The sequence below is a fragment of the Heterocephalus glaber genome, unplaced genomic scaffold, assembly GCF_053883595.1.
Source record: "Heterocephalus glaber isolate CG9 unplaced genomic scaffold, H.glaber_assembly_v1.0 deba00001586, whole genome shotgun sequence".
In the NCBI taxonomy this organism is placed as follows: domain Eukaryota; kingdom Metazoa; phylum Chordata; class Mammalia; order Rodentia; family Bathyergidae; genus Heterocephalus; species Heterocephalus glaber.
Genome location: NW_028258364.1, coordinates 16,087,916 through 16,113,319, shown reverse-complemented (window position 1 = coordinate 16,113,319; position 25,404 = coordinate 16,087,916). Strand labels below are relative to the sequence as shown.

At 37.3% G+C, this 25,404-nt stretch overlaps 1 long non-coding RNA gene and 1 pseudogene across 1 annotated transcript; both read left to right on the top strand.

The window, feature by feature from the left end:
- Positions 1–6,410: 6,410 nt before the first annotated feature.
- Positions 6,411–13,796, top strand: LOC147823423 (uncharacterized). The gene is made up of 2 exons (XR_015443918.1): positions 6,411–6,825; positions 12,086–13,796. It is a non-coding gene; the product is annotated as an uncharacterized LOC147823423 (long non-coding RNA).
- A 7,660-nt stretch (positions 13,797–21,456) lies between these two features.
- Positions 21,457–24,110, top strand: LOC101699490 (MIT domain-containing protein 1-like; annotated as a pseudogene).
- The last annotated feature ends 1,294 nt before the right edge of the window (positions 24,111–25,404 follow it).

Sequence of the window (25,404 nt, the reverse complement as noted above, 5' to 3'; positions counted from 1 at the left end):
ATATTCTATCTGAATAATTATGATATTACAAATATAAGAATATATGTTTAATATATAATTAATAGAAATTTCATTTTTTTTCTACCTAATGGAATATTCAGCTTACTACTCAATAGCGATTTCAGTTATTTTTGTTATTTAGCATTGACACAATTTATATCTGTACCTTTTTTCTTCCCTGGTGAGCCATGGTGGGGGTACAGATTTATAGTATGTTTCTATAAAGATAGATTTCTTTTCAGGTGACTGAAAGACAATTGTCTACTTGTTAGAATGGGCATCGTTTATGCAAATCTCTGCCTAAGAAATTACACTGAATCACAAAGGTTTGATGTACACAAATTAGTTTTGGATTATTTTTCTTGTACTACAATAATTTTGCAATGCATAGAATAAAGGTTAAAAGCATTTTTGCATCTCTTAAATTTATATTTATCTAATCATCCACTTAGAATCAGAATTTACAATTTATATTCCCACTCATAAATTAAAACACTGGCCTGAGTATACTTGTTTAAAAATTAATATTTTAGCACTTTTCAACTTTCAACTTGTTTCTATGCTGGCCTTTCTATGGAAGCCTTTCTTTCTTTCTTTCTTTCTTTCTTTCTTTCTTTCTTTCTTTCTTTCCTTCCATCCTTCCTTTCTTCCTTCCTTCTCTCTCTCCTCACTCTCTCTCTCTCTCTCTCTCTCTCTCTCTCTCTCTCTGTCTCTCTCTCTCGACTGTCTTGCTATATACCCCAGGATGGCTTGAAACTGAGGTTGATCCTCATACCTCTGCTTCCCAAATTCTGGGATTACATGTATGTCCTACCATGTCCAGCTTAAGACTTCTTTTCTCATTATGATATTTGCACATAATTTAAAAGTCTCAATTATATCCTATACAATAGAGTTAATTTGTACAATTTATTATGATTACATAGAATCATCAGTTGTAAATTCTTTAGTTTGAAGCAATGTATCATCATGTAAACATTATAGACTAGATCTAGGAGTATAGATGATTTTAAAAAGTCACATAGGTCAAATGCTACTTTCAGTTTGTGATGAAAAAGATTCTATATCCATATTGGCAACATCATCAACATTAGCCGATAACACTGAGGATTGGAAGAAAAGATATTTTATGATAATTTGTGTTAATATAAAATTAATGCAATTTGAAAGGAAGTCAATGAAAATTATTTTAATATAATTTACAAAAATATTTTTCAGAAATTTGAAAGAATTTTTAGAAATTTAAAATAGTAATAAACTCTCCAAATCTACTTATCTTTTTACTAACTAATCTAAAATCTGCTGGGACTAAATATTAGGAATAGTTAATATTGTTTGTTTTTGTTTTGTTTGTACATGCCAGGTACTGTTCAAATAGCACTTTACATTCCATTTCTTCTTCAAATCAAGAGATTGTTACTAGTAGAGCTTCATTTTATTTAACAGAAAATTGAACAAGAGAGAAGAGAAATGCTTCTCTCAAATCACGTGTTATGACAATATTGGCATCTTTTAATCCAGAGACATTCTCCTTTGAATGTAGTTCTAATTGCTACACACTACTGTTTACATAGAAAACTTCTTTATTACGTTTTGTATGTTGATGTCCACCTAAAATCTCATGCATGAATAAGTAGGGCTTTTGGGAGGTGACTGGATTGTGGGAGTGTGGTTTATAGCTCAATGTGGTGTTGGTAAGTGAAGGCTGGTCAGAGGCCATGTGGGCTGAGAGGGTCTGTCATCCTTTACTGCTCCTCTTTTTGCACTTTCTCTATTTGATCCCATGCCATGAGCAGTTCTCCTTTGCCAAGTATTTCTGTCATGATGTCCTGCCTTGGAACCTGACAAATATGGACCAAAACAGGAGCCAAAATGAAACTATTCTTAATTAAATTGTTCATGTTGGTTATTGCATCTTAGTGAGGAGAAAGTAACTAAGACAATCCCCAAGTATTTCTCAGCTCAGTGATCCCACCATCCTGCCAAAATGTCTCCTTTGATTCATCACTTGTTCTGCCTGCTGACAGCATTTTTGCCTACAGTTCTGCTCTTCCAAACATTTCTGCCCACAATTTACCTATCTCCATGTCCCATTTTCTTTTTTTTTTTATCCCTCATAAGAGAGGGGTTTCTTTCCCATTAAGTTTATTGATACATTTTAGGTATAAAATACAGTTTCATTCATCATTGGGATCTTACACCATTACATGAGTATCTTGGTTCTTTTTTTTTCCCCTTCCCCTGCCCTCCCTTCACCCCCTCTACCCTTCCCTATTTGCAAAGACTTTGTTTCCATTTATTTCCTTTTCTTGTATTTTTTCTTTTCCCTTTTTTCCTTTCCCCTACCTCTCCCACTTCCCCTGCACCTTTAGACCTTTTCTTCCTGCTACACAATATCAATTATACACTTTTAAAATTACAATATCAAGATCTAGGAGACATTACCACAGGTTTTACAGAATTTAAAAGGATATAGAAGGCATATTAGAAAAATCTGTTTTGAGATAAATTTGACAACTTCTAGAAGTACCTTGGAAGACAAATTAATGAAACTAACTCTGGAGGAAATATAAAATTTGAATAGCACCTATTAAAGAAAGTATATTCCTAGCTTGAAAACCTACCTATAAGACAACAGCAGGCTCATATACATTTTAACTGATAAATTATATCAAACAATTAAAGCAGAAAAAAGAAGGAACACTTCTCTCCTCATTTTAGGAACTCAACATTGTGCTAATCCTAAAACCGGATAAAGATAATAGAAGAAAAAAGTATGAAAATAGATAGAAATTTGTTTAACAAAACAAACTATTAGAAGTCAGATCTGGCAGTATGTAGAAAGTGGTTTTGTTATAGGGATGCCAGTGTTAGTTCAGCATTGGAAGATCTACCCCCAAAAGTCATCATTTTAAATTTTGATGGAATCTCATTTATCAATTTTTTTCTTTTATACATCATGTCTTTTGTATCCTAGGTAGTTCTTGCTTACCCTGAATTCATAAACATTTTCCCTTATAATTCCTTCTTAAAGTTTTATACTTTTAGGCTTTCATATTTAGGTTCATAGATCCCTTCAAGTTATTTTCATGTATGGAAATAAAGGGTTGAAGTTAATTTTTATATACAGATACCAGGTGTTCTAGTGCTGTTTGCTGAAAACACTATCTCTTCCTTGGCTCTTGAATTGAGTTTATATTCTATAAAATGCTAATGTTAAATAATCTTTCAAAACTCAGTGGACCATATATATGTGGTTCTATTTCTAGATTCTCTGTTTTATTCCAATGATCTATATGTCTTTCCTTACACCAACACTGCCTTGATTATTGTAGCTTTAGAAGAAGTCTTAAAATTAGGTACTAAACGTCTTCCAACACTGTTTTTGTTTTAACTTTTCTAGGTCCTTTGTACTCGTACATAACTTTTAAATTTCAATATCCAATTCTTCATTTATAGCAAGTATACACAGACCTGAATTTTTATATATACCTTGTGTTTTCTAATCCTGCTAAATGCAAATACAAGTTCTAGGGGCTCCTAGAGATTTCTTAGTATTTTCTATGTCGATGATCATTTCCTCTACATATAAAGATTTTGCTTCTACCTTGCCAATCCTATCCTAATTGTGTCATTTTATTGCCAGACTATTTTGGTGGGGCCTAAATTTCAAAGTTTAATGGACAGATAAAGAGTAAGGATATCTGCCCTTGTTCCCCACCTTAAGGAGAAAGCATTGTATCTTCTCCATTCATATAAGGCTTTTTTGCTGGAAGTATGGAGTACATGTCTTTAATCTGTTGAGAAGGTTCTGTTCTGCTTCGAGGCTCCTGATAGTTTTTACCATGAACAGCTGTGGAATTTAGTCCAATACTTTTTCTCCAACTAGTGACAGGATCGTATGGCTTTTTCCTTTCCTCTGTTAAAAAAATCCATATCCTATTTTCTTAATTTTTTTCTGATCAATTATAATTGGTTAGGGAAAAAGTGTCAATAAAATACAGTGAGGTTTGTTGGAGAGAGAATTAATCTTCCAATTACAATGCTGTAGAAAACTGTGGTTCTCTGCTAAATCTTGTAGTGACTAATGTGAGTCATTTCATGCATGTCAGCAGGCTTGAGTCAGGTGATCTAAACAATGTACATGTTCCCATTCTCAGGGAACTCTTCGTGACCTTTTGAGAACTAGGTTCTTTCCAAGCCATTGGTCACAATACTGGAAATAATCAAGTCATCTTCGTAATTGAAGCATCATTTCTGCTTTGTCCTGACTGTTGAAAATGAAGATGTAAAGATATTTACTACTGCTGTCATCATACCCACGGTAAATGGTACACATCACTTCTACAAAGTTCCACAGATAATTAGTTACTTGTTCATAACTGAGGAACCTGGTACAAAAAGTGTGCAGAAATAGGCCTGGTCATAACACTATTTTGACAAAGAATAAAAGATAAGATTTGAGTGGCAAGTTAGCCATTCAGCTGACTAACTAAAATGATGTTTCTTCTTTCTCTAGTTATATAATTTCCTTCATTTTCCTAAGGGCCTAAATAAATATTTCCAAGTCTAATAGTGAAACCACACTCTCCTAAAAATGACAATTATTAAAAATACTGTTCTAATTACCTAAACTTTATATTGTTTTCAAGAGGAGAGTATTTGTAAACCAAAACTAGGCTTATTCCTTTTATCCTCATTGTCTATCACTTCTTTCTTCCTGAATCAGTGTTTCAATGCTTGGAATAAGGGGGTTATTGCCAAGAAAAGGAAGGGCTCAAGAGACAATGGATAAATATTGTCAGTCTTTCCAAAACTTTGTCTTGCTGTATCAGTCCAACCTTCCAGAGATTAGAGTTTGTCATCTGTTCAACAATTAAACCAGTAGTACGGAAAGATTTAAAAATTGCAGGTAAGATCCTCCCCACCCATAATCCTCAACCTATTTCTCTGCAAAACAGAGACTATTACATTGTCATTTCTGCTGTCTATTGATTTATCTTTAGTTCAACTGTATTTACACAGAAGAAATCCTCATTAGTATGACATTATGTTAATAAGCCATAAAAAGAATTAACTGCAAATACCTGTGCTCCATGATTAGAAATTCATTAATTTAGACATTCTTGCTGTTTAAGAACATGTACCACTGATTAAAAGTATTTGAGTTAACTACTAAGTAAAACCATGAAGATTCTTCAGCTAAGCACTCATTTTAAAGTTTAAGATACTATAGGACAGAATTGTTAAATTGTTTGCAGAATATCACATTATTAATTTCAGGTTAGTACTGGAACTTAAATCTGCTGATTCATCTGAATATTCTGTTACTTCTCACTAAATTTCCCTCCTCTTTTTGTTCTCTTGTTCCATATAACTGTGCTTAGCAGCTGCATTCTAACTACTTGAAATTTCAATTAAGATTTTTAACGTCAAAGCCTGTAAGCTGAGTAGTATTTGACTTTGTATGTGTGTGTGTGTATGTGTTTCATTTTGCATTTAAAGTGGTATTTCCCAAAATACATTCAGCTCAATCCTAATCTTTTAGAAAAGTTCACTGAATAATAGATTCTTGAGAAATTTCTTTGAAAAATGTTGTGCCTTTTTACATCAGTGAGATGTATAAGACAACAGAGCTGGGGCTGACTTGACCACACCCCTACACTGTTCCAAACATGAGTGCAGGCTGAGAGCCAATACTTGACTCCACCCCAGGGCTTGCCACAAGGTGGTGATGGTAAGGGAAACACCCCAAGCCCTAGGAGGAAAACTCCAAACATTCCAAATCATGAAACAAGCACACTAGAATTCCCTGTGTCCCCTAGAATAACCTTTCCTCGCCTGAAGCTCGTTGAAAGTTCATGCATATGGACTAATCTTATAGATACAGTTATAGAGTGAATTATTAGAAACCACATGCTCAATAGATGTAGTCCAGTGACTCAGCGCTTTGTCAATGGTATTGTCATTCAGGCTCTGGAGGATGCCAATGGGAGGCACCTTAAGGCAGGGGAGATATTTAAACCCTAGGTCCTCTGTCATTTCACTTTAACAAATATTGCCACTATTTCCTAGCTGCCATGTGGTATGTCCAATTCTTTATTCCATGTGCACAAGAACCTAAGGACCCATCCCCAGGGCCTATAACCCATGAAAACACATAGTATTTAAACATTAAATACTCTATGCAAGAAATTCTTCTGGGTAGCAAATTGTTTGATTTTGCTTAAGCCTAATTTTCCAAATTTACCTTAAATTTTCTTTTCCCTTTATATTAAAATGGTTTCACTGCTTTATGCAGATTTTGGAAAAGATGTCTCAGATTTACATAGCATCATTCTTAGCATGTCTCTGAGATGGAAGGAATAATCAATCTGAAAATATATTTATAATTACAAATAAAACCTGTGGGGGGCCTTGCCCCCCCGCTAGAACTCTTGAGTGCCTTTTACGGACATATCCGGGCCTGCTGCAAATCTACCCGGCAACAAGGAAGTAGCCCCAGTACCCTCCTCTTGCTCCTCCCCTCTAGCCCTACGGTATATATGTTGTAACAGCTTCTGCAATAAACGAGACTTGATCAGAAACCTGTCTTGTCTCCATCTCTCATGTCCCCTGTCCCCTCTCATCCTCGCTCCCCCTCTAGGGTCTCCGTTGACTTACCCGCGGGCCGGGACAAGTGGCGCCCAACGTGCGGCCAGAGAACGGGGGATCCAGTGAAGGACGCTGCTCAGGGGCCCTAAGATTAAGATTGAGGAACAAAGAGCACACTCGACACGGGAGAGGCTTGCAATTGACGTGGACCTGCCGTCTTTTTGCACCTCGGTAAGTTGAGCAGCGATTATGGGACAGGGCATTAGTCAGCACGAATTGTTTGTGCAAGGTCTCAAGAAGACATTACAGGCACGAGGGGTAAAGGTTACAGTCAAACAGTTGTTAAGATTTTTTGATTATATTAAAGATCTCTGTCCCTGGTTCCCTGCTGAGGGAACCATTGACGAACAGAGATGGAAAAAGGTGGGGGAAGCTCTCCAGGATTATTATGCCACTTGCGGACCCGGGAAGGTCCCTATTGCGGCGTTCTCATATTGGAATTTGATTAATGATATTATTTCTCATAAAGCGAGGGATCCACTGGTGGCGCAGGCTATACAGGCTGGGGAGGTAGCTCTCCGAGATGGTAAGGGGCTGACACCCGCCAGTGATTCTGACGCAGTCTCCCGGGCCAATATGGCGCCGGGGCCCAGGCCCGTTGAGACCACGACTTCTTTGTCAGACAAAGAAGAGGACTTGATGTCCTTTGACAGTGACGACGATCCCGCCCCCGACGGACATGACGTCCCTTCGGACCAACCCCAAACGGCCACGAACCCTGCCAAGCCCTGTAGGGCAGGGCCTCCCGAACCCCTGCTTCCTTGCTTTCCGCCACCGCCTCTAGGACAGCCCCACCCTCGCGGAAGGTTCCGCCCCTATATCCCTCCCTTCAAGCCTATCGTGGCCCGCCTCTGCCCCCAGATCCGCCCCAAGAGGGCTCCGGGTCGGAGGAGCCCGCGGGGGGAGCATTGTGGGGCGACTCCGGATATCCCCCTCCTTATATCTCTTCAGGCCCCGACACTCCCACTCTGGCATGTCCTGTTGTTGATCCCCAAAAGGAACTCCGGGACAAAATAGAATTTCTAAAAGAACAGATAAGGTTAGAAAAGGAACACCAAGAACTTATTACCCAGCTTGAAGGCTTAAGAACAGGCAAAGCCCATAAAAATGTCCGTAGAGAAGACAAACTTAAGCCACGACCCCCCGTTAGAGGGGCGGCCCCTAGGGTGCCATCCGGGTCGGGAGTATCCCTGAAACTTAAAAATGCGGAAGCCTTTCCCGTAACTAAAACTACTGACGCACAGAGACAGGCGTGAAGACACCACAGTGGTTTTGATTTTAAGGTCATTAAAAAATTTAAAACGGCTGCAGCTCAATATGGGGCCACTGCACCTTACACCATGGCTATTTTAGAATCGGTGGCAGAAAATTGGCTCACCCCAATTGATTGGCAGACTCTGGCCCGCGCCACCCTTACAGGAGGTGATTATTTATTATGGAAATCTAAATATGTTAAAAATTGCCGAGAAACTGCTAGGCGCAATGCTCAGGTGGGGAATGGATGGGTGCTTGACATGCTCCTTGGGGAGGGGGCCTACGCCGCCAACGATCAACAAATACAATTTGATGCGGGGTTATATGCCCAGATTCAGACCGCCGCCACTAGGGCCTGGAAAAAGCTCCCCTCCAAAGGAGACGTGAGTGCCTCCCTCACTAACATTCGGCAGGGCCCAGACGAGCCATTTGCGGACTTTGTCCACCGCCTTCTCACAGCGGCAGGCCGGATTTTTGGGAGCGCGGAGACAGGGACAGATTTTGTTAAACAGCTTGCTTTTGAGAACGCCAATGCCGCCTGTCAGGCCGCTATCCGCCCCTATAAAAAGAAAACTGACCTTTCCGGCTACATTCGCCTTTGTTCTGAGATTGGGGCCGCCTACCAACAGGGCCTTGCCATGGCGGCCGCCATGCAAGGCTTCACAGTCAAACAATTTTTGCAACGCCACGTCGGCAATAAGTGTTTCCGGTGTGGGGCCACCGGCCATTTTGCTAGAGAATGCCCGACCACTAAAATGCAGGGCCCCAATGCTCCGCCCCCCGGGCCCTGCCCCCGATGTAATCGGGGGAGGCATTGGGCGAGTGAGTGCCGATCCAAAACTGATGCCCAGGGCCGACCCCTTCCCCCTCTTAAGGATTCGAATTCGGGAAACGGGAAAGGGGGCCAGCCCCAGGCCCCCAACTCCAAACAAATTTACGGGGCGCTCAATTTTGCTCCAATAAACAGCAATCCATTTCAGACCTCATCAGAGCCACAAAAGGAAGTGCCGGATTGGACCTCAGTGCCACCACCCACACAGTATTGACCCCAGAAATGGGAGTCCAGGCCCTCGCCACAGGAGTCTTTGGACCCTTACCTAGAGAGACTTTTGGCCTCGTAATAGGCCGAAGCAGTAGTACCATAAATGGGCTGTTGGTTTACCCAGGAGTGATAGATAATGACTACTCTGGGGAAATTAAAGTTATGGTTTCTTCTCCCAAAGTTATTAATACCATTCAATCAGGCCAAAGATTTGCTCAATTGCTACTCCTTCCCCTTCTCTCTACCTCTAATAAGGCTCTAAACAACGCCCGAGGCAGCCAGGGATTCGGCTCATCTGATGTTTACTGGTCAGAGATACTTTCAGCACAAAAGCCTCTCGTGACCTTGTGGTTAGATGGGAGACAATTTTCTGGGCTGGTTGACACTGGTGCCGATGTAACTATCATAAAGGGAGAGGATTGGCCTCAGGCATGGCCATTAAAAGACACCCTCACCCATCTCGGGGGTATAGGTCAGAGTGAAAATCCTAAACAAAGTGCCAAAGATCTGACCTGGAGAGACCAAGATGGTAATCAGGGCACCATTCAACCTTATATCATTTCAGGGTTACCTATTAATCTATGGGGAAGAGACTTACTATCACAAATGGGGATAATTATTTCCAGCCCCAATGAAATTGTCACTATGCAGATGTTTAAAAATGGGTACATTCCAGGAACGGGACTGGGGAAACACCCTACAAACCTTACTCACCCCATTGAGCCTGTCCCTCGGCCCCCTCGGGCAGGGCTAGGCCATTTTCCATAGGGGCCATTGACACTCCTGCGGCCCATGCTGAAAAGATTACCTGGCTCTCAGATGATCCAGTGTGGGTCGATCAGTGGCCCCTCTCTAAGGAGAAATTGTCAGCAGCTCAACAGTTGGTGCAGGAACAGCTTCATGCTGGCCATATTATTCCTAGCCACTCCCCTTGGAATACTCCCATTTTTGTCATTAAAAAACGGTCGGAAAAATGGAGACTCTTACAAGATCTTAGAGCAGTTAATAAAACCATGGTACTCATGGGAGCTTTACAACCTGGTCTCCCTTCGCCGGTAGCCATTCCCCTTGGGTATTACAAGATTATTATTGATTTAAAGGATTGCTTTTTCACCATTCCCTTACATCCTGCTGATCAAAAACGCTTCGCATTTAGCCTTCCAGCGACCAATTTCTGTACCCCAATGCAGCGCTTTCAGTGGCTGGTTCTGCCCCAAGGCATGGCCAATAGTCCCACCCTGTGCCAGTCATTTGTAGCCGCGGCACTCCAATCCACCCGAGACAATTGGCCTCAAATGTATATTATCCATTACATGGATGATATCCTTGTAGCGGGGCAATTAGGAAGTGAGGTTTTAGCTTGTTATGCTGACCTTCGACGGGCACTTGAATCTCATGGCCTCCAGATTGCCCCTGATAAGGTTCAACTAAAAGACCCTTATAACTACCTTGGATTTCAGATGAAGGGACGTCACATTTCCTCCCAAAAGCTTACCTTGCGACTGGACGGTCTTAAGACTTTAAATGACTTCCAAAAATTGCTAGGAGACATTAATTGGCTTATGCCCTATTTAAAGCTCACTAAACATGACCTGAAGCCTCTCTATGATACCCTACAAGGTGATAACCACCCTACTTCACCTCGACAGCTCACTGCCGAGGGGCGCAAAGCCATCAGTACAGTGGAACAAGCCATTCAAAATCAAACAATTAATTTTATGGATTATAACTCTCCTTTACAGTATATCATCTGCAAAACCTCCCTCTCTCCCACTGCTGTCTTTTGGCAAACCGCTCCCCTTTTGTGGGTTCATCTCCCAGTTTCCCCTAAGCGGGTCTTTTACCCCTATTATGTTGCAGTTGCAGACCTAGTTATCTTGGGCAGAGACCATGGAAAGATGTACTTTGGAAAAGAACCTGATGTCATTATCCAACCCTACCCTAAGGACCAGGTCGATTGGCTTATACAAACCACCGATTCCTGCCCAATTGCTCTTGCTTCTTATTCAGGGTTATTGGACAACCACTATCCTCCCAGCAAACTTATTGACTTTGCCAACAGACATGACTTCATTTTCCCGAAGATCACTTCTTGCTTTCCTCTGCCAGAGGCTCTACCCGTTTTTACAGACGGTTCTTCCACTGGAATGGCTGCCTATGTGTGGGATGATAACATTGTCCAGTTCCAAACCGCCCACTCTTCGGCCCAGTTAACCGAGCTCCAGGCAGTCATAGCGGTCTTTACCGCATTTCCTGCCTGAGCTTTTAATCTCTTTACTGACAGTGCTTACATTGCCCAATCTGTTCCCTTATTAGAAACATGTGGACTGATCAAACTTGCCTCTCAGACTGGTGGTCTTTTCCTCCAATTACAAGATCTAATCAGAAAACGATCCAAATCCTTTTTCATTGGGCACCTTCGAGCCCACTCTAACCTACCCGGCCCACTTGCAGAGGGCAACCGCTTAGCAGACCTAGCCACAAGACCTCAGGCTTTTGCCTATTCAATAAATACTGATGCCCCCAGTCCGATTGACCAAGCACAGAAGGCACACCAATTCCATCATCTTAATGCTCACACGCTTCGCCTTATGTATAAGCTTACTAGAGAACAAGCTAGACAAATTGTTAAGGCCTGCCCTACGTGCACTCTGCACCTTCCTACACCTCATCTGGGAGTTAATCCTCGTGGCTTGATTCCAAATGCCCTATGGCAAATGGACATCACACATTACCCTAAATTTGGAAATCTTAAATATATACATGTCAACATTAATACATATAGTGGATTCATATTTGCCACCCTGCAATCTGGGGAAGCTACTAAACACGTCATTGCTCATCTCCTCACTGCCTTCTCAGTGCTTGGCTGCCCACAACAAATTAAAACAGATAATGGTCCTGGCTATATCAGCTCTGGCTTCTCCAAATTTTACAAACAATTTACAATAACACATATAACGGGAATCCCATATAATCCACAGGGACAAGGCATTATAGAAAGGGCTAATCTCACACTTAAAATTACTTTAGACAAAATAAAAAAGGGGGAATGGTATCCTACTAAGGGGTCTCCTAGAAATCTGATATCACATGCACTATTTATTCTTAACTTCTTAAATTTGGATGCCAAAGGTTTATCTGCAGCCAATCGTTTCTGGCAACCAGAGACGCAACGACAATTTGCCTCGGTGATGTGGAAAGACCCCCTGGACCACTCATGGCACGGGCCGGATCCTGTACTTATCTGGGGCTGAGGATCGGTGTGTATTTACTCCAAGGAAATGAAGTCAGCCAGGTGGCTCCCAGAACGCCTAGTAAAACAAGTTGATAGGTGTGCTGATGATGCCGATGACCTGACATTGTCCAATCTTAACCAGTTAACAATGGTACCTACAATTACAATCTAATAATCATCAAGAGTATAGTATAATTCAATTTGGCTAGTTATATTTGGGTGCACCCTAATTTTACACACTGTCTTATATGTTTGTCTATTGTCTGTTGTTTGTGTTTGTACAGTTGAGCTCAATATGTTCCTTCCTCTTCAAAGGATATTCGCCTATTGTTAAATTGACTTATAGATAATATTATTAAACTAAAGACATGCTTTTCTTCCCAGGTTGTTAATTGATCAAAGTACCACTGAAATTTATTTTATGAAAGTGACGTGCATTGTTACCCACACGCAACAATCAAATTACAATTAACAGTTATAAAATAAAAAGATATATATTCTTAATTGTTTGTCAAAACGATTATAGATGGGAACTCCCTTTGATGAATATAGAAGTGGCCACCCAGAGAATGATTATTCTGGTCTTAATTCATTAAAGGGACCCCCTAGTAAATTTTATATTATATAATCTTATGGGAGACATATCACAATGAATATTATCTAAATATGTTATAAATTGATTGTATTGGTTGTCCTTGATATTTAAGCACTAAATATGTTGTTACAAAACGTTCATATTGGTTAAGTTCTGAATATGTTATTGTAGCATGTCCACATTGGTTATCTTCAAAAGCTTAATCAGGGTAGCTTAACTCTCTTATTCACAGTCTAGCCTTAAATGAACATTGCTGTTTTTATGCCAACAAATCTGGGATCGTCAGGGGAAAAATTCGCGAACTTCAGGAAGATTTAAACAGATGACGACAAAAATTCACTCAAAATCCCCTCTGGACTGGCCTCAATGGTTTCCTCCCTTATCTCCTCCCTTTGCTGGGACCCTTATTGGGTCTACTCTTGCTCATTTCTTTAGGGCCCGTACTTTATAACAAAATCATGGCCTTTCTTAGAGCCCAGATAGAGGCAATAAAAACAGCGCCCATACAGGTCTACTATAATAGATTGGCAATGGCTGACCAGGACGAATGTCGGACCATCGATTAGGTCCTTGCCGTGGCGAAGTGTTCTCGCCCCACCTGGTGAGTGGGCTGGCAAGCCAATGACGGGCAACTGAGCAAGCGTGCCATGCAATGAGAGAGCCCTCGTGTGCCGCCTAAGACAGGTGCCAGAGCCTTGATTCTCTGGTTAACCGATGACGGGTAAGGTGCACGGTGCAGACACGTGTGTTGCTCTGACCCAAGACAGGCTCAGCCCCCGCAGGCTTGGCTCTCCTGACGCCTTTCTAAAATTATAATTTTAAAGGGAGGACCTGTGGGGGGCCTTGCCCCCCCGCTAGAACTCTTGAGTGCCTTTTACGGACATATCCGGGCCTGCTGCAAATCTACCCGGCAACAAGGAAGTAGCCCCAGTACCCTCCTCTTGCTCCTCCCCTCTAGCCCTACGGTATATATGTTGTAACAGCTTCTGCAATAAACGAGACTTGATCAGAAACCTGTCTTGTCTCCATCTCTCGTGTCCCCTGTCCCCTCTCATCCTCGCTCCCCCTCTAGGGTCTCCGTTGACTTACCCGCGGGCCGGGACAAAAACCTATTGTCAGAATTAAGGTGTCTATCAAAGACACCAATCTTCAATATTTTTAATAAATCAGAATGATCAATATTATTAAAATTTCATATTATATTGTCAGTATGTTCACTGAAGGTGTTAACATTTTATATAGACACTTTGCAATATATACATTCCAAATTGGCTGTTACTTGTCATATATTGCATATATCATTTGTAAAATAAATATAAGTATATTTAAGATGAATATTAACCTAATTAAAAGATGAAAATGAAGAGGTAGAGAAGATGAGGTAAACACAAATATTTGGATTTTATGATCATATGCCTAATTTTCAGGTCCAAAATGAAAGATTTTAATAGACAATATTTCACAGGAAAAAAACAATTAAAAACAAACAGGTCTATGTTGTTGCTTATATTTGTCTTATATACTTATCTCTCTATATACAATATTTATCATCTTTATATATACCTGTATAGTCAATTTAAGTGTCACCTTAGGAATAAAACAAAGCCAAATACATATTTAGTTATACTTACTAACAAACTTTAGCATTAAAAGCTTTGTTTTGGTTTTTAAAATGTGAACATATACTTTGAGCTTTGAAATATAAAATTATAAAAATAAACTTATTTTCCAATTCTTTTATATTTCATTAGTATTTTTTGATGAGAGGATAGAGAATAAAATGATTAGGATACCTTGAGCTTGACTGGACAAGTTACATACTTAAGTCAAATAAAATTAATAAATAAATATACTAAAGAAAAACCTACAGGTTAATGTATTAATTCTCCAGAAAGGACAAGCTATCCTTCATTTAAAAAAAAAAACTTTAAAATTTCAGTGACTTACACATTATATACCTGACTTCCAAGAATTAAATTTTCAAATTTTTTTTTTTGTTTTCATTCCTAGAACAATACCCTAACCACTTGCCTAACTTACTACTTAGGATTTGTGCTCTGAGCTATACTGTAGTATGTATCTGTCTTTGGACATTTTCTGAATCTGTCATGTGTAACAGTATTATTGAAATTTTGAAAGGAAACATAAAATAAGACTCTTAAAATTTACTTATGGCCTCAATGTGCATCCACTTAGCTATAAATGTCTCCATTTTCTCGTTCTTTATGGCTGAGTAGTACTCCATTTCATAAAAACAAAAAAACAAAAAAAAACACATCTTCTTTATCCAGTCTCCAGTTGATGGACACACATGTGTAAACACTGAATAGTTTCTCTGGGGTGAAAAACTAAAAGTGTAAGTAAGGATCAAAATGTATAATTGATATTGTGAAATAGGAAGAAGAGGTCTAAAGGAGTAGGGGAAGTGTGAGGGGTTGAGGAAAGGGAAGAAGGGAAAAGAAAAAATATGAGAAAAAGAAAAAAATGAAAACAAAGTCTTTTTAAATAGGGAAGAGCAGAGAGGGTGAAGGGAGGGCAGGGGAATGGTGAAAAAATAAGAACTAAGGTACATCATGTAAAGGTACAAGATCACAATGATGAATGTAACTGTATTGTATACCTAAAATGTAGCGATAAATAATGTAAAAAATTTACTTATATTTATCTATTTTTAGTGAAAAGTGAAACAAAATTTCATAACAAAATAATAAGAGAATAAAACTAGTACTCAGTATATCATTGTCTTCATAGTAGTCAGAGTGCAAGACATAGACAAAATATAGTCTCACAAAATTAAAAAAAGATACAGCAAAATCTTTCAAATATATACAAATAAAGGCAAAAATGGAAGATAGATAAATAAGAACTAGAAAGTTCGAATAATTCCCCAATTACTTATCCCATTGTTTCAAAAATAATATATGTGTTTTTTCAATTATACTACTAATTTCCCTTAGAATATTTTAAAGTATCTCATTATCTCCAATCTCAATCTCCCCAGACTTTGAAATGTGTACATTCATGGAGTGTTTTCTCTTTCATTGCCTTTTTACTTATTTTTTCTAAAAAAGAAATATAATTCCTCTAGTTCACATCCATTCTATTTAAATACTAGATTGCTGATAAGTAGGTCTTTTCCTGAATTCTTCATCCTATTCTTCAATTCAGCAATTTGATCATATAAAACGATTTTCAGCTTTTCAGAAGAAATGGTCTCTTTTACTCTGATAGATTCTAGTTTTCATACTTAATTTATTGAGAACTGATAGTGAATTAAATCTCATTCTTTTATATGATATACAAATATATATATTTGCATGTATATTTTAAAGATAAGCCAACAAAACATAAAGTGAAATAACTTATATGTAAACTTGTATGTAAATTTATTTTAAACATTAGCAAGTTTAAATGTGCATAGATTGCTATCAGTGTTGAAAAGTTCATGGTGATATCAGAATGAATCAGGTGTTTTATGTTTTAAATTTTTATATTTCAAATTTGGAAATATTGTAATAAGATAATTTTATTTTCCTTCAGGCATTTTCTGTTGATTTATCTGGCTATGCTAAAAAGTGCATTTGAAATAAGAACTGTTGATTCAGTGTATGCTCAATAAAATTTTAACCACACATATCTCTTTTTCCTTAGAGCACCTATCATATAAGCAATATATGAGATAAACTTACATAAAAGATTAAATAAAACAATAAATATTAATGTTTTGTTGTTTCTATTTAGAAATTTTATTTAAAAGTAGATCAAATAGAATTAATATTGTTCAGGCACAAAGGTAATTATAACAGAAAGTATGAAGCTAATGACTGCTTTTTATGTTCTTTAGGAGGAAACAATTTTCATGGTGTATGTTTGAATATTCACTGAGTCTTTCAAGGAAAATATCAAGGTTAACATCCTGAAGCATGTGTAGTGTTTCACACCTTGGCGGGTATTTTTTAAAAGTAACAAAATTTAATGAAAATTATTTGGTTTAATCAAATGCTGCTTCAGAGTGCAAATAGATCTAAAATTATGAAAATGGCTGTCAAAGTATTTTTAGCTGGACACGTTTTAAAGTCAAAGAATGATTAGAATGAAGCTTCATGCACAAACATTAAATTATCTGAGGAGCTTTTGTTCATCACTATTTTCATTTCAAAACAAATCTGTCACTGCTGAGTCATAGTCATAATATCCACTCTCCTCTTCATTTCAAAAGACCTCAGAAATGAAATATAAAAACATATTTTCAAAATTAGGCATGATTCAAAAAGGAGTTCTCATTGAAATATATAACAAATACATAGAAATTCTTACCAAGACTGTTTCTGAAAGCTTAATTTTAATCTAAATTTTGAACTACATTTCAAATTAAATGCAAGTCTGAATTTCACTCTCCTCTTCAAAATAAATTTAAAAATCAATATTTTTATAAACTGATAGATTCAACTAATTTTTATCTCCTTGATGTACTTTTCTGTTTCAGCCGTTATTGGATTGCCTGCCTTTTAATTCTCACAATCAGTATTTTATATTTTGTATTAATCAAAGTCCAACTTTAAAAATATCTTACTATCTCATGTGTGTATTCTATTATCTTCATCTATCAAAAACAGATTTTTTTTTTGGTACTGAGGATCAAACTCGGGACCTTGAGCTTGCGAGGCAGGCGGTAGCACCACTGAGCTAAATCCCCAACATCCAAAAGAGATTTTAATGACAGGGATCTTGTCTCCTATTCCTTCTCAAAACTTAGTGCTACATAACAGGGCTAAATAACTGTCAGGAATGCTTACTGTAAGAATAAGTAGCAAATATATTTATGGACAACATCTGAAAAAATACTGGTTGCTTATCTATAGTCTATTATATTCATTGAGATTCTCAATGCTTTTTTTCTTTCCTTTACTCTTTTCTATTTACTTTCATTTTGCCTGTGAATTATGTATGCAATTTGGACTAATATATACATTCATTTTTCATCAATACCATTCAAGGCCAAATACATTTTAAAGATTTAATGTACTTGAAATTTGATAAATGTATCAATGAAAATATTTATATCATTTATTTCACAGTGCAAATGTCAGTATCAGTAAGAGATACAAAATGGCCATTGGAAATAGTTATTTGTAATCACTTTTTTGGCTTTTTTTCCCCAAAAGCTATCATATTATAAAATTAATGTCTATCATGGCAAATTTATTAAGAAATATTCAACTTTTGTTTGTTATTGTGTGTTACCACTCTGAATCAATGTACATTTAGACCAGAGAAAAATGAAGTGACATTTACTCAGTGTCAACTTGACAATATATGATGTCTGTCAAGGCCAATAAAATATTGTACATCATTCATAGATCTATTATATTTGGACAGTTATAAGAATTCACTTACCACAGAATTGGAAGTCAGTCTGTAATCTTCATAGGAGTTTTAAGTTTTCTTTGCTTTTGTTTTAATACATGTTATGATCTAATTTAGCTGCACTTTATAGCTATCACCTGAAAAAATATATGTATATCTTCACAATCTCCACATAGTTCAAATAAATAACATATTTGTGCATTTGAAATTTACAGAATTTAACGACACAGAATATTCAAACTTGAGTGAGTGCCAATAAAATTTTCTTTTTTCCAGGAGTTTTGTAAATAATAGACTTCATTCTGTATAATGAAATAGATTTTTGAAAATGAATGCTTTTTGAAGAACTTGGGGATGTAAATGTAAAAACCTAACTGAGCTTATGCTCATGAAGAAGTATATGTGCTTTTTACTCATTTTGCTTGCTGTAATGTCAGTGACACAGTTCATTCATGGGCTAAAATTGTTTCCTGTTGTGATTTGACTATTTCAGATGAATGTATAATCCTATTTGCCTACAATTTGACCAAGGCAGACCTGATTAAAACTTTTTACCAAGATAAAACTGTCTTCAGCCTCTAAAGATATGTTTTCCAGTCTAATATGTTTGTAACAGATAACACATTGAACTTGCATGACTAGGTGTAAATGGATTATTGAGTGCATTTAAAAGCATAGTCTCATAGCAGAGACAGTGGAAAAAGGAGAAGGAAGAAAAAGCATAGCAGGCCTGAGGGCATGAAGGACAGAATAAAGGAGACCTAGGAAAAGAAGTCCATAATTTTCAAGTAGTTAAGTTCACTAAAGATGCTTTATGCCATCTTTAAATGTTACCTTTGGTAGAGGAAATAATGCAGTGTAATTAAACTTTAGAGAAATAATAAAAATGATTTAAAACTTTCAGCAAACTGATAAAGTTAATAATCATTTTATTATTATTGTAGTTGACTTTTTTAGTGCTGGCTCTATGACAAATTTAAGCTATGTGCTTTGAATAAGTTATGCAATTAAATCCAGTGTCAACCTTTGCTACCAGGTCATACCATTATTTTTAATATATAGATGAACATATGGGATCTAAGAATTTTCAGTGAATTTATGTTAACTAGAATTTAGTAAATGACATAAATGGAATGCAAATGATGCCTGATTTCAAAGTTCATATTCTTAAGCAATCTACAAATGTGCACATTTTAATAGTTTTCATAGAGAAATTAGAAACAATATTTGGAAAACTTAATCAAAGGGAAGGTACAAAACCTTCATACAACCCTCACCAGGTAACAAAATTGAGAAAATAGGGCAACTAAATAGTCTTCTGGGGAACAACGAATATCATCAGTTTATTAATCCTTCAATAAGTCCCAAGTCACATGGCTATTAAATTTTTGGAAGCCAATTATGCATGGTCATGTATAGGGTTTTTGAGACAAGTTTTCCTATGTCCTGGTGATCTTCATGACAAAAGAGATAACAACTGCTGTCTTAGTTACTTTCTTCATTGCCCAGACTAAATACCTGACACCTAAAATTAAAAAAAAAAAGGTTTATTTAGCCAACAGTTTGTAGAGGTTTCAGTCCATAATCAGCTGGTTCCAAGGTAGGGTGGTATGGCAGACAGGCGTCACAGAGTAGAAACAGTTCATGGCAGGTAGAAGGTAGCAAAACAAGCAAGGGATAAGACAAGCCTCTTTCTGTACCTTATTTTGTATCCAGGCTATCAGAATTAGGGCGGTGGCAAACCAATCAGCGGACTGATTTAATAATCACACACACTTAATCCCAGCATCACACACTGTAGATTCAGCCACCTCTGCAAAAGCCCCACCTGTGACCACACAAGGCTTTTGGCAGACATCTGGACCCAAACCATAACAACTAACTCCTTGAGAGAAAATACATGCCTAGTTACCAGAGACTACGTATTTCTGTATTATGTATTATTTCTGTAAGGCATCCTATGTAGTTTCTCAACCAGAGAAAGTGTAAGTATAAATATTCTTTAAAAATAAAACCTAAAAGTACCAATAAACTTAATGAATAAAAAAAAGCAAAAGTGTGATTTTTTTGTTTTACTTTGGTGTGATTTTTAGGTAAGCTGGACTTATTAACTCATTTTCTATCTGAGGGAAAATATCAGCTACAGTACATTTCAAGCTTCAAGAAACCCTTCAATGTCACATTCCAGATGTTACTTTCTACCCTCAAAATAAAGCTATGGTTTCAGTGAAGTAATTTAACAGTCACAAAGTAGGCAGAATACAAGATAACTTGGATCTGTCTTTTTCCTCTGCCATTGTTAAAAACAAGTCGGCCTAGGGGTTTAGCTCAGTGGCACTGCGCCTGCCTCACAAGTGCAAGGTCCTGAGTTCAATCCTTGGTACTGCCAAAAAAAAAAAAAAAGTCTTTATATTTGCAATCATTTATATAAATTGGATTCCTTGATTTTTTACTTACTTTTTCATGGTGGGGGCACAATACTGATCGCCCACATCTTAAAAGAGAAGTTTATTTTGGCTCACATTTTTAGTCCATGATACATTGTCTCCAAGGCAGAAATACGATGGTGGAAGGGTTTGCAGAGGAAACTGCTCACATTATCATCACACCTTTAGCAACAGAAAAGGGAGGAACCAGAAAGGGAAATAGGCCATTTGAGTTCACAACCCCAGCGACTCACCTCTTCTGACCAGGCTACATCTTTGACAGCACTTTTAGCTATGGATTTATCAGTAGATTCAACTACTAACGAGTATAGTGTCCCGATGATTTAATCACCTTCCAAAAGCCTCATCGTTGAGCACAGGAGAGTGGGGGTGGGTATCTAGATCTAAATGTAACACTGAGGAAAGAGAATTTGAAACTGAAATTTGTATTATATTTAGAACATTTCTTGGAGGAGAAATTGAGGGCCAGTAGTCATGAGGAGTAAGGAAAGGGAAACTGTGGAGAGGGGTAATTGAATGTAAACTGAGATGTGAGTGTGAGCTGGATCCCACTCCAAAACTGAAATACGAGAGGGGGACTTGGTAAACCTGAAGGCAATATCTGTTAAATACAAGCCATAGAGTAGAAGGGTAAGGAGTAGCAATCTTAAATAAGGCAGTTTGCTATTCCTAACCTTAGAGAGGGAGGAGCTCTCAGGTGTGAGCTATCAATAGTGAAGTCTCTTCCCAGCACCTGAAGAAGGGGAATCTGGATGATTTACTTGAGTATTCTCAGTAGTGAAGAGCTATGGTGTATGTCTGGTTTGTGTGTGTGTTTGGCAGGAAGTGATGAAAACTTCCAATAATATCTGTTAGTATCATGGCTGTAACCAGGTGACCTGGGACATGTACCTGTACTCCCGGCTACTTGGGAGGCTGAGGCAGGAAGAGCTTGAGTTCAAAACCACACTGGGAAACATATTGAGATCTCCATTTCAAAAACTAACCCAAAAAAGCGAAGTAAAAGAAACAAATCCAGATTGTTGAATTGTGACATTAAACACACACACAGAAACACTCTGATTTTGTTATATTCAAGTTACCTTAGAATGAGAAGTTGACAATATTAACTTATTAACAATGCATATGGTGCCCTAAGGAGCACCAAAATCAAGCATCAATATAGTTTGTTGGGTATTGGCAAATATTGGAAGTGTGAATTATTTGTAATCAGAGATCCCTTGACTGTATTTACAGTTATAAATTCCCTAAGGTGAATTCTTCCCAAATCTGCTAAAGTTCATGTTGAGCAAAGTATGCTCATTACCCTGAGGCAAAGGGCGAAAAAGGTGAACTGAATATTACACTGTCCACAATATTCAGCTTCACTGCTTATCAGGCTCTGCTACAAGAGTGATGGAAACAGCAGTTGCTGATGCTCAGCAGTTAAACTGAAGAATCATCCCTGGTCTGATATATAGTAAATTTCCTTCTGGGAATTGGGTGGATAAGCTAATTAATGAGTGTTTTAAAGTACCTACACTGCTTTTCTGCCCCAAGGCTTTACACATCTTCAACTTACCTTCTCAGCAGTGTCTCTGGAATTAGTTTTATTCCAACTGCAAAAACGATATACCTACAACTGGCTCCAGACCAAAGGAAGTTTTCTTTGCTTATTCTTTTGATGTTTCTCACATGCATGCCTCACAGAAGACAAACAAATATAAATACACACATGATGTTTCTTTTCAGGAATGGATACCCTGTTGCAACTGCATGGATTCCCTACAGATCAAATAATACCATGCTATCAATAAAATCCAATGCCACAAGTGGTTTGGATTCCCATTTCTGCATGTTAGAATATTACATCCATTAATGCATAGCAAAAAGTACGACCCCTGATTCTTTGGTCACATACATTTCTCCCTAAAAATCCATGTTTGTAGGAGTAACCTGAATGCTTTGAACATAATAAATGCATAATGACTGTGGAACAAATAATATTAGATTAAAATTTTCTGGGGATAATAGCATAGATCATCCAATAAATTTTCCATACAAAGCACCAAGTTTTCCTGTCCAGTAAGTTAAGGGAAATAATTAGCGTTATTTATCTGTTAATGGAAAATGACCAAATATTTTACAATTTGTGAATGTTTTAAACTTATGGAAGGACATTAACAAGGAGCACTATGTTCTCTGTGTATATCTCCACCACTTAAAATCTATGGAGGTACAGAAGTTTCATTTAATACTGCAATGGGGATTTGTTAAGCCCATAGTAGCACTCACTGCTACTATTCTACATTTAATTTTCTTTCAGGAAGTTTTTGTGACAGCTTAAGGGCTTCCTAGCCTGTAAATCATTCCCAAAAGTTGACATTGCAGTGGAACCAACAATAACTTTTGTGATACATGGTCTTAGATAGCGGCATCCAGAAATAGCACACTATGCAAATAGATCAGCAGGAAGACACCAATACCTAAGGGGGACCAAATCAAAGGGACACAGGAGAAAGGAACTACTGGGGCCAATTATGTTGGTCAGAGAAGATCACAATACAGCAAATAGACAGCTAGACTGCATCATTGTCAATATATATATATCTGTATCTTGAGATTTCTTTTACTTAATATACTTTTATTATTTTAACAATTATTTGTGAAATATCTTAGAGTTGAAAGCAAGAACATTAAAATGTGAATTAAACTCACATTAACTGGGGCCAAGGTGGAGGGGAATTGTTTTAATTTTGGCCAAGTCCAAGGTTGGGGAGGATCCCAATAACAGAACTGCAAGCACTGTGCTGAAGCAGGTGGTGGAACTAGATTTGGAGTGCTGGTACCACCAAGCCCTAGTGAGTTAACAAGAAGGAATTGATCTGCTCATGCAGGTTTGGATAGGCACCCAGGATCATACTAAGAGATGTTATCTCAGAGAAAAAATTACTCATTATGTGGATAGAGCTAGAGTGGAAGACATAAAGAAATACTTGGATAAAGTAAAAGAAGATGGAAAATAAATAATTTAATTTAAATTTAATTTAAAATAAATTAATATAGAAGAGAATGCAACAGATTTTGATTATGAGCCACTTTTTAAAGAATACCTTAATGAGACAGTCACAGAAGTTTGGATAGAAGACCCTTACATTAGACACACTCATCAGCTATATAACTTGCTTTGATTTTGTGAGATGCTTATTAAGAAACCATGTAAAGTAAAAAATGGTTCATCTTCTCACCTCTCTGGATGAAGGGTTTGGGGCAGTACAGCAAAGTAGTAGCCTGGAAGAAATAATAGAGTCATTCAGGAATCATGGAGTGCTACTGGAAATAGAATATTCTTCTTCAATACATGACCGAGAAATTAGGTTCAACAATCGATGGATGATTAAGATCAGAAGAGGACTTGATTACTTTAAGAAATCACAGGGTCGTTTTTCCCTTGGATATTGTGATTTTGATTGAAGACCGTGTCATGAGGAAACAGTGGACATTTTTCATAACAAGCACACACAAAAAATATGATCATCAGTAGCCTAATTCGTACTTCATATTTCTAATTTAAATGCTGCCTTACTCCATTTTCTGTTGCTATAACAGAATACCACATATTGGCTAATATAAAGAAAAGAAGTTGATTTAGCTCATAGTTCTGGAAGCTGGAAGTCTTAGGAGGACAGTGTTGGCATCTGCTGCAGGCCTTCTTTCTTCATTGTACCTGACAGATGGCATCATGGGAGAGATGCAGGCTACCCAGAGAGAGCTCGATTTTATAACAAAGCCACTTCTGGGAGGCAGAGCCAGTCACATTTCAGAAGTCTCACCTCTTAAAATTGCTATATTGAGGACCAAGTTTCCAACACATGAATTTTTTTTATTCTTTCTTTCTTTTTTGGTACTGGTGATAGAACTTGGGACCTTGTGCCTGCAAGGAAGGTGCCAGAACCACTGAGCTATATCCCTGGCCCAAACACATGAAATTTTGAAGGACACATTCAAACCACAGAAGTGAATACTGGATTTTTTTTAAAATTCAAACATATTTTTATAATATATGAATCTAACAATTATCTTTTTACACTTCTAAAAAACATGCGAACTAAAATATTAGTCCTTAACTAGCTAAAATAAAGAGTTCAAGTATTTTGAGAACAGATAAACAAAAAAAATTATGAAGCACTTTTTATAATGATAACATTACAGTATCATTCCTAGTATGATTAAAATAATATTGGAAAGACTAATAAATAAGCTGTGCTAATTAAAAATAATGTTTGCTCTAGTATGTGTTAAAAAATTGCCATATTTTTTGACAGACCCAAGGCTTTTGACATGCTTTAACCTTCAGGATAAACATCATATATCTCATATTTTTTAATATTTGCTACAGTGTAAAAATCTATGAATTATGTATTTTGGTACAAAACTTTGGATGCTTACATGATACCAAATATTAAAAAATAATAAATAAATGTATGTTTTAAGTATTCAGCTATCTGGTGTCATGCAAGTAATTATATCCACATTTTCTGTATTTTTCAAAAGACAAAAATTTTCTAGTGCAAACACTGCCATTGAATGTCATTATATTATTGCCTTAAAGAAGTCATAGAATGAAAGGAAAGAAAATAGAAACATACACAATTTGCAGATTTGACTTCTCAAACTATGTTTTTAGAAAAAAATGATTCATTTTACATTCTTTTAATCTTTACCTAGGATGTGAATCCAGGATGCATATTAAATGCTAAAAAGACAAGCAAGGATTTGGAAAAATGTACAGATACATAGATTCAATTAATTATACCACTTCAAAAGT